This window comes from Tympanuchus pallidicinctus, unplaced genomic scaffold (genome assembly GCF_026119805.1).
Source record: "Tympanuchus pallidicinctus isolate F22 unplaced genomic scaffold, pur_lepc_1.0 scaffold6, whole genome shotgun sequence".
Taxonomy (NCBI): Eukaryota; Metazoa; Chordata; class Aves; order Galliformes; family Phasianidae; genus Tympanuchus; species Tympanuchus pallidicinctus.
Genome location: NW_026294780.1, coordinates 3,008,865 through 3,019,699, shown reverse-complemented (window position 1 = coordinate 3,019,699; position 10,835 = coordinate 3,008,865).

The following is a 10,835-nucleotide window of genomic DNA, read 5'->3' as shown; positions in this document are numbered from 1 at the left end:
TTGTCCTAACTGGCCACTTGGATTCCTCGCCTGTTTTCACAGATTCTCTTCATTTATCTAGGCCAGCCACTAGTGTGGATGTTCCTGGAAGAAGATATTAGGGTTCTTTACTAATTTTTTCACCAGTTGGTTATTCGGTAGTGCTGCCCATGGGAGCCATTTTATAACGACCCTGATGAAAAAGGGAATATTGCCATATAAAGCAATATTGCCATAAAGCCAAGTGAAATGGCCCTCATTTTGTTACTTGAAGAGAGCAAGATAAATATTCATGCTGTAGATATACTGTATTTTATTGTGATTGAACCACAGAGAGTAAAGTGAGCTCTTAGACATTTTAACATAGGTATCGTGCTTACAATGTTTTCATGATCACCAAAGAACTTCTATCTAGGTTTTATGTGAAATTTAGTTGTTAAGTTGGGTGCAAGCAGGCATATACTTTCTTCTCCGTATAAAATGGGGACATTGAGAATGGCAAATAGAAAGCTATATTGAAAACAAATGTTCCATTATGGCATTCAGCAACAACTTGCCTAAAGCACATGCCACAATCTTCATACAAGTAAGACTTCAGAAACAATTGATTTAATACTAGTAATCATAGTATTGAATTATGATCACTTAACAAAAAACAGGGCTAAATGTTTCTACTAAATGCAAATGCAAAGATTTTTTGCTTAATAACAAAAAGTGCAGATACAGATTGCATTGATTTTTATGTAACTAGGAAAATCTTAGACAAGAACAGTAAGAACTTTAAAAGAATAGAAATTCATTGCAAATCCTGAGTCTGAATGAGAATCATATTACTATGTAGCTCTCATGACTTTATGAATGTGACAACAAGAATTTGCATCATAAAGATGTCTATAAACAAATTTAATGTCTCTACTTTTATCTATATTCACACTGCAAGTTCCACTTCACTAGCAAATCAAGGGATCTATAATAAAAACCATTAGGCTTAATTGATCCCTTTCACTGTCTTTGATAAGAAATGAAAGGAATTCTGTGATTTACATTTTGTTGCAACGTATTTTAAAGGTTATTTTAAATACAAAAGAGAAAACGCAACATGCATTTTCCAGTGTTTCAAAGTCATGTATAAGTAAGTCATTTGCATCAGGCAAAAGACAAAAGTTGCTGAGTAGGCTTAGTGAGCAGATAATCATCATCTTTCTGGGCTTCACTCTCATATTAGATTATACTCAGCATGAAAAACAAAAGCCACGAGGAAAAAGCGTTTGACCATAAGACCTGAATGTTCTTTTATTTATTTATTTATTTATTTATTTATTTTTATGCCAGCGGAGGAAATTCTGGGTATCAGTATTCTGGAAGCACTTTTGCAGTTGTATTTGACTTGATCTGACCTAGTAGAACAAGAGCTCTCTGTCCCCCTGAACAGGAAAACAATCAGAGGAAGCAGGAAATCAACATGTCTGAGCAAGGACTTGCTGCTCAAACTGAAGGACAAGAAGTATGCATACAGGCATTGGAAACAAGGATTTGTGTTCTTGGAAGAATATATGGATGCTGTCTGGACATGCAGGGCTGGAATCAGGAAAGACAAGGTATAGGTAAAACTGTACTCAGCAAGGAATGTAAAAAATAGCAAAGGTTTGTGCAGATACATTAGTTGGAGGAGACAGAGGAGACAAGAGGAATGTATGCCCTCTGATAAACAAGAAGGGAAAACTGACTGCAACAGATATGGAGAAGACTGAGGTAACTCAATTAGTTCTTTGCCTCAGTCTTGACTGGCAGCCAGGATTCTCATGTCTCTTATGTCCCTGAAGCTCACATTCCTGAAATTCTAGGTGAAATTCTGTGGGAGAAAAATCCCTCTCACTGTAAGTCTGAAACTGCCTCAATGAGTCTGAATGTGTGCAAGTACATGGGGCCTAGAAACATGCATGCTAGGGTCTTGAAGGAGCTGACTGAGGTGGTTGCCACGCTACTCTCCATCATATTTGAAAAGTCTTGGCTGTTGGGCAAAATCCCCCATGACTGGAAAAAGGGAAACAACTCCCGTTTTTAAGATATGCATAAGGAAGATCCCAGGAACTACAGGCAAGTGAGACTTATTTCTGTGCCTGGAAAGATCATGGCACAGATCCTCCTGGAAAATGTGTTAAGGCACATACAAAATGATTTAGGGCATTTCATATCTCACCAGTCTGGTAGCCTTCTACGATGGAGTAATAGCATTGATGTTAGAGAGGTATGCATACAGAGGAATAGCCAGCATGGAGAGGGCTTGGCTCTCTACTCCATGCTTGTGAGGCTCCATCTACAGTACTGCATCCAGATCTGATTCCTTTAGCTCAGGAAAGATGTGGAGCTGTTGGAGTTGGTCCGGAGGAGGGCCATGAAGATAATCAGAGGGCTGGAGCACTCCTATAAAGACAGGCTGAGGGAGCTGACCTTGTTCATCCTGGAGAAGAGAAGGTTCTGGAGAGACCTCACTGAGGCCTTCCAATATTCAAAGGGAGCTTATATACAGGAGATAAATGAACTTTTTGTGTTGTCTAATAGTGATAGAATGAGGGAGAATGGCTTTAAACTAAAATATGGGAGATATAGATCAGATGTCTGGGAAACATTTTTTACTGAGAGGGGGTAAGACACTGGATTGTGTTGCCCAGAGTCTGTGGATGTCCCCACCCTGGAGGTGTTCAGATGAGGTTGGATGGAGTTCTGGGCTGATCTAGTGCCTGATTTAGTTACTGACAACCCTTCCCATGGTAGGGTTTTGGAACTAGATGATTTTTAAGGTCTCTTCCAACCAAAGCCATCCTATCATTCTATGATTCTAAATTTCCTTCATCAATATAGTATTTTCTCGAATAGTTGTTTCTAACTTCATGTCTGCTTACATTTTAATTAACTTCTTAATTAAGAGGAGATTAAATGGACATGCAGCTTCTTACTCAAATATTTTTAAATTATTTCCATCTGTGAATCTTTTTGCAAGACTGAACATAAGCCATGTATCAGGAAAGTTAGGACAATTAATATCTTCAATCTTGCAGTAAACTAATTTTTTTACAGTCATGCTTCAAATTTCACACAGAAGAAAATTCTGTATCCTAAAAGGGTGGTTTTGCCAAAAGCAGGGTAAAGCACTAAAATGTCAAAATGCCTTTTGTGGCACAGCTGCAGTTCTGTCATGGAAAAGAAAAACAGTGTTTTCACAGAGCAGCTGTGGCTAAAATGGAAAACATCAATAAGGGACAGAACTTATGAACACATCAGTTGTTACATAAAGTTAATAACAAGATATGCGTATTCTTACTCACTATTCCAGCAGCTGTCGTGCTAGTTTTAACTTTTTCCCCAGAAAATTATTTCTGGACACTCTGAAATTATCAAAGTAAAACTACAAATCAAGAAACAAAATCTTTTAAAGCTTTTCTGAAGACTCAGAAAAGTCTTTAGAAAAGGTGCATATCAATTTCCTGTGTCCTAGCATATGACAGAAGTTAAACCATCATGCTGTATTGCTGCAGATGTGAACACTGGACTCATCCTGGTCCTTGATTGCACTCACAGCTCATATAGATGATACTGAATCATTACAAGAGTAGATCCATAGTAATGAGCAAGTTGGATCAGCCCACCAGTATATGTCTAAGAAGCCTAAGGCTTATTCTTATTTATATGGTGTACCATTTATATGGTAACCTAGAGACTGAAAGATCACTGGAGTTCATCACCCCAGTTCTTTCAGTACATGTTACAGCTGGGAAAAGTGACATCAAATTTTTCCCAGCAGAAATTTTCTTAGATCTATTACATAAGGCTGATACTTTCATTGCCAAGTATGTGAAGTAATAGGCTGCTTCAAACTAGCAGAACAGCAAAAAGATTAACTGGAACACAGCTAAGAATTGCAATAAACTGATTTTTCACTTTGGCTTTTGATGTTGAAAAAAAAGAGCAACAAACTTTGAACAAGTTTTATGTTTAAAAAATGTCTTGCACAGTACTCTATTTGGTAGTCCACCCACTAATATTTCTTACTGACAGTAGCAACTGGAAAAGCAGAAAGTGGTACATAACATAGTGTTTGCTGCATTGTATCATTTATTCCCATCACAACCCGGTGGCTGCTGGCCACAGCTCCAGGCATCCAAGGTAATGCCTGTTAAAGTTATCTCCTATGACAAAATGCATGCAGGCACTGCAGAATGAGCAGCCTTTTCAGACTGCAGACTTTCTGCACCATGTGTGCTTCATTAATTATTATTATTCATGTTCTAATTGTTATTATTTTACAGTGCCCAAGAGGAATGTAGGTTTTTTGTCATCTGTTAAAGATACAATTAGAAGAACTAGGCTCAAAGGAGCAGCTAAGGCAGATGGCATATTAGCAGTTAAATATATAAAACTCTTCTCTCAAGTTTTTGCAGTGAGAAAAACAGATCTCTTTTTTCTTTTCTTTTCAAGGAAACAATTTATTTCATGATGAGTTTGCATTTCGGGGCTCTCAAGAGTTTTGACATCCAGACTAAAAACTCTTAAATCTGACATTATTTTGACTGAGTCAGAATCATTTATTCAGATGCTCTTGGCATAAAGAAATCTCTGCTACTTTCTAAAGCAAATAATATGCGCATGTGTCCAGCTTCTCTCTTTTGCCTGCCACATTTCCAGTTAACCTTGGTAGCCAGGTTAGTGGAAAAACAGTGGTTTAATGTAACACAGGCGGTGACCTACCAGATGACCTATGCAGATCAGATGAAGAATATCAATTTCGAGGTTGACTGGGGGTGGACATAGGTCCACTACTACTAATAAATGATAGAAATTTTTACAATCACGCTCCTCATAGCAGAGCAATAGCTTTCTGAAGCACCAGGAGCTGATCTGAACTGCAGGTGAGAGTGCAAGTGTTCACATGCCAGAAAAAGAAAAAATGTTTACTAAAAGGGCAAATAGTGAAGTTATCAGAGAGCTAGGATTACTTGTTTAAATGACATTTGGAATTAGGAAGCAGCTGGACTTTAAGCAAAGACTACTTCAAAATGAGTACGATACGGTGGTGTAGAGGAGTTAAAGGATTTGAAGTCCAAACAGATATTGAGGAGTTTTCCATTTTTCTGTTGATAAAATGTGCAACCTGTTGAAGCTACATTACTGTTCACAAGGATGAAATAACGTTGTCTCCAAAATGTATTTGCTCTATAGGGTACTTTGAAAACAATTAAGCCCCACATCAACGGGCCAGATTCTGCCTGTGAATGTGTTAGAAAGCTTTGTGACACTTAGGTTTCCCACACATTTTAAGACTCTGCTAAGATGTATATTACAGTGAAATTTTTTTAAGGACACATTAATATAGCTATGTTTGCATGATCTCCTTCTTGTCCATCCAGTGTGTTCGCTAGACTGGTGGAAACACGTGATTCAGAGATTTTAGAAAAAAACAACAGCAAGATTTATGAGTTCTACATTGCTTTCCAGACACATTAGAGATCTACTAAAATCAAAAATAATCAAAATGTAAAAAGAAATAGCTTGTTTCAGAAGAATAAATCAGTTATGTCATTTCCAAGCAACTATTTGTTCCAGGCAATGGTAGGAATATGGTCTATACTAAAATGGAGAAACTGTTACTAATGAAATAATTAGATTATTAATTACAAAAAAAAAAAAAAAAAACAAACAACAACAACAAAAAAAAAAAAAACCAACAAACTAAACCAAATCAAACAAAACAAACAAACAAAAAAACCCCCACCACAATACACTGCTTTCTTGATGTCTGTAAAGGAGCCAGAAGCACAATTAGCTTTGTCAAAACATAATTAAGCTACTAAACTCCCTATTTTATGTAGAAACATGAATAGGAATGTGGGTGATTACATGTACCAAGGCCCAGTACTCTCATTCATAAGTTCTTGAACACCATTTGAAAATTGGCATACATTTTCCCCACATTATTTCTGTGCAAGAGTCATTCCATTGTGTCTCTATTGTACCCAGGTTACAGTTTAGCTCATTTCTGCCCTGGTGTTTGTACCTCTGTTGGGTTGTCTTCAGTCTCCCCTTTGGTAAAGAATCTTCTATATTTTCAGTGTCTTAAGGATAATGAAAAGATTTGGACAAAACATATTTGGGCAATATATTATTAATACATGATAAAGTAAAAATAAAAGTAATCTAATTTCCAGCAAAACGGGTAGTTGATTCTGGCTTGTGTCAGGCACACAGCTCTTGAGGAGCTATCTCCTTGCTTGGATGCTCAAGATGATCATGATAGCATTACATTTTATGGGATCTCATATGCTGTAAATCTCTGAAGTTTGAGCACTGCTTCTAGCTCTGGGCTCCAAGACGTCCTCCCAAATGCATGGTGCACATCTGGCACCCTTGTGTGAACTCAGGATCCCATAGCTCAGTGCCTGGGCCCAGAAATCAGTGCAGGCTGCCTTGATGTGGAAAGGAAAACCATACATCACAGCATCAAGAGTAATATCTGTGCAGCATATTTTCATAATGTGTCAGTTTAATAGTGTTATTGTGCATAGAAATGGTGCATAGAAAGATTTCCCAAATTACCACAGCTTGTAGGAAAACAACACTTGACAGCTTGATTACCATACATGATTATAGCTTAGAGCAAAGTTTGGGACTTGGAACCACACTCTATGTATATTAAAAATGAAGCTTAGATTTGTAATGAACTTAATTGAAAGACTGTGAGATCTGTTGCAGAGTTATACATTTTCTCAATGAATGGATTTTGATCATGAATGAAATAAAATATTTATTTATCCCAGTACAAGCCATTTTCCCTCTTTTGCCAGTACAGAAAAGAGCAATGAATAGCTAAATATGTTTGTACCTTGAAAAGTACCAGTAAAGATATACCTCCATGAGCCAGAGACTTTTGCTCTGAGGCACTGAAGAAAACATCTTCCCCTATTGCACAGAAGATAGAGGGAAAGTGGCTTCCTCCTCAGGATTTCAGTTTCCCACATCTTGAGAGAAATCTTTGTTCATTAGATGAATCAAAAGCTATATGAACTGAACTTATTTCTGTCTCCTGCTGTTTTCACACTGGCTTTAGAGATCAGACCAGAGAGGATTATATCCAGTGCCATAAACAGGAATTATCTTTGAAAGGGCTAACCAGAATAGTCCAGAACAAGAGAACTAAGAACTAAGCAGGATGGATTATCAGAGATCTTGTGCTTGGGTCACTGCATGTTTGGGCAGAGTATCATGCCCACTGTACTAATTAGCCCATACATTAAAGACATGTAAACATAAAATCAAGCAAGGATTTTAAGACTGGATCATAATTTTCACAGTTGATGCTAAAATGTTTGCATGATTTCAGAATAAGCTAGAATTTCTACAGCTTCTTGCTAAAGTTTTCCCTATGCACAGAAATTATGTTTTTTTTTTTCCAGGACTTTGAGACTGAGACTCTAGTCTGATTTTAGATGTCTGTATTTAATCTGTTCTTCTGGATTTTGCACACAGTTATTGGAAAGCACAGTCACCACTAAGACCACTATTACACACAGTCACCACTATTTAAGACCACTATTCATTTTTAATTGAGATGCAGTGGACGCATATTGTCTATTGCTGAAAAGGACAGTCAAGCATTTGTTTATGATGAATCTCTTGGAGACATCGCTTTCCTGAATTCTATGAAGCAAAAGACTTTTATGGTATAATGCCATTAAGGGATTATAGTTTTAATCAGTGTTAATGTAAAACTAAAAATGCTTTCAAGTTCTTTCATAATCTGTAGTTTTTCCCCAGAGGTATTTCTGATAATGTTGCTGATCTGTACAGACTATTTAAATGCAAAGTATGCACTAATCTTTTACGAGAAGTGCTACATATGCTATCTAAGATTAAAAAAAAAAAAATCCTCTCTGAAAAAAAGCTGTCTGGATTAAAGATGAACATTTTTTCAATAAGATTTGAGTCATTAAAAGGCAGAGGCTTGAACAGTGTTTGCAGCTAGTTGAAAGGAACATGTGTTTTTGTTAGCAATTTAATTTAATGTAAACAAATTCTTGATTTTAAGCAATTATTATAGTTCTGTGGTGATGCATCAGGATTTTCATTAAAAAAAGAAAAACACACACACAAAAACAAAGAGCAAAGTGTCTATGATCATTCTTTTGAAGGTACTTACATATGTACCTTTGCACCATTAAACTCTGAACAACTGGCAACAGGATGCAACAGCTTCAGAAACCTGACAGATGTACATCATGGAAAAGGTCACAGGAAGAGCAAAGACCCTGCAGATGGCATCTCTGGCCAGCAGCGTCTAACCTGACACCTGAGAAAATGTTTGGGAATAATTTGGCTGGCACTTGAAATAAGGAGACACCAAGGAGTCCAGCTGAGAAATACGAACCATCATGAGGTCAGACTTCCTTAATTCTGATGATGTCTACAAAGGCCACGGATTTACAGCAAATAAGGTAATAAAAGAAGAACCAAATTCTTCACCTGGTTCATAGTAAATAAACATCAAAGTTCTGTGAGTGCCAAATCTGTGCATGAGTTCTCCTAACTTTTGATCTCTGTAAGACGAGGAAGATGAGGAACTTGCATTTTTGAGGTGTGTTAGCAATGTTGCTTTTGGGCCAGTAATAAGGTACCTGAGTTCTTATTCTATTGTTTGCAATTAAATATGAATATAAAAGTGACTGATCATCTACCTGTGCTCTTCACACCCTTCTTTTCAGACAAAATCTGCCAAGTTATTCAGAATTTACTTCTTAAATTGCCTAAATTGAAGTAGCTCATTTTCCGTCACCCCTGATCTCTAACACTTTTAATTCAGAACAAGATTAGACATATTAAAAACACCATCCAAACTTTCCAACTTGTTTCACCTGTGCAAAGGAGTACTGCCAGTAAACTGGCAAGAAAACACGTCCAACAGCTGAGGAACAGCTGGCAGGGGTAACACTCTCAGTAGAGAGCATTTGCATTCTGTTTGCATTTGTCTGTACCCACATTTCAATAACCACTGCAGCCTAGAAGAGTACTAGAAAGGCTGCATTTATATAATCTCTCAGCCAATCCAGGAATAGATTTTAATCTCTGCATTCTGCTATGATATTTCAAAATAAAAATGAAAATTTTTTCAATATGACATTTCTATATGAAGTCTATATTTCATTGTGTGTTATATCATATACTGTAATTTTTTAAAATAAAATAACACAAAAGGCAAATGTACGGTGTTGAAAAGGCTATTAGAGGTTGCACATTTACCAACAAAGCAAGTAGGGAAATTACTGTAACAAAATTATTTTAAAGAAAAACATACCAGCATGTAGTTGGCTTCCTCTAAAATGTTGAAGAACAAATTTTTAAAAGTCCAAATCTTCTCTTGTCATGGATTGACATTACTGTCGTCTACTTTTTATTCGTTTGCTAGGCTTGTGGAAAAGAACAGAGGTACTCTGGATTCTGTGGTACTTCCTTGGAGGTTTCAGTTCCTGGAATTAAATAAGTTTTCAAGGCAGTAAAGATCTTACAGACCTAGTAGGCAAAAATTACCAACATTAGATGACTTTTGCCTCTGACTACCTGGGAACTATGAGAGAGATAATACTGGACTAAAAGGATCTGGAAAGGCAATATGTATAGTCCTCTCTCACATACAAAGACTAGCATCAACAGTAATTTAGACTAACATCATCAGTTATTTAGCACGACAGTAACTTAGACTCTTTAGCTGTGATATTTGAAGAGTTTAAGCTCCTCTTCCCTGGTGAGATTTGACAAGAAATTGATAGGCTGGCTGAATGGATTCTGCTAAATAGGTAGTATGCATCATCCCCTTCCCTCGATATTTTTTTTCTTCTTCTCTTAAATCTCTGTGCATGCACAGTGTGATATACAGGAGCAGATAGGTCTATTTCCAGGTAAATGTCAAGTTCTGTGATGAAACATACTGGAAAGGACAGTGATGGGTTGTATGAAAGAGGACAGCCACAGCCAAATCAATATTTGGCTTTCTCCTTTCTTACTACCAGAGATCAGTAGCAAAAGGAGGGAAAGAGCTACAAAGTGACCACGCAGAATGCTGCATGCAATTACAAGCAAGAGGTAAAGGTCTCTGGAGTGAGAAAATCAGTTCCAGTATCTCTACTGAGACTAGAACTTGAGCTTGTTTTTGAATGCATTACTGCTACGCTCAGTGGGGTTATTATTTCACCATAGCGGTCAAGATCATGCCACCTGACTTGGTACTGTTCTAGGAAGTATTATATTCTTACTGCATTTCTCTCTTTAGGTTGGTAATTAGTTCACATCCTGAAAGAACACGTAAATTTTTGCTCTACATTTTGTCAGTGCTGCCAATGGCATGAGTGAAAATCTGAGAGTCTCAGTTTGTTGAAGCAGCCACTGCAGGCTCCCAGCTCTATGTCTTCTGTTTCATCCGCTACAGTGTGACCAACTCATCAGCCATGATGCAGCAAAGGAAGGCCTCTGCAAAGTTGTAATAGGAAAATTAACTATGGCACAACCATTCCTGTTTGGACTCAGATGGCTACTTAAGCATGAAGAGGCAGTTTCCATGCATTTTAAATAAATCAATACTGCAGCACTTGTAAATTTAGGTGCTGGGTGACCTCTCAAATTAATAAATTTATGTATAAATGAGACAGGGTTTACTTATGAGCCAGTCCTTCTTGGCTGTTAAACCTGTGAAGGTATACGTATGAATGTATGAATTAACATATGAATGTAAATTACAAAATTACAAAATACACTGATCACAACATGCAAGTACATATGTCTTACCAGAAGAAAATGAAGCTGTTCCTGTGGGT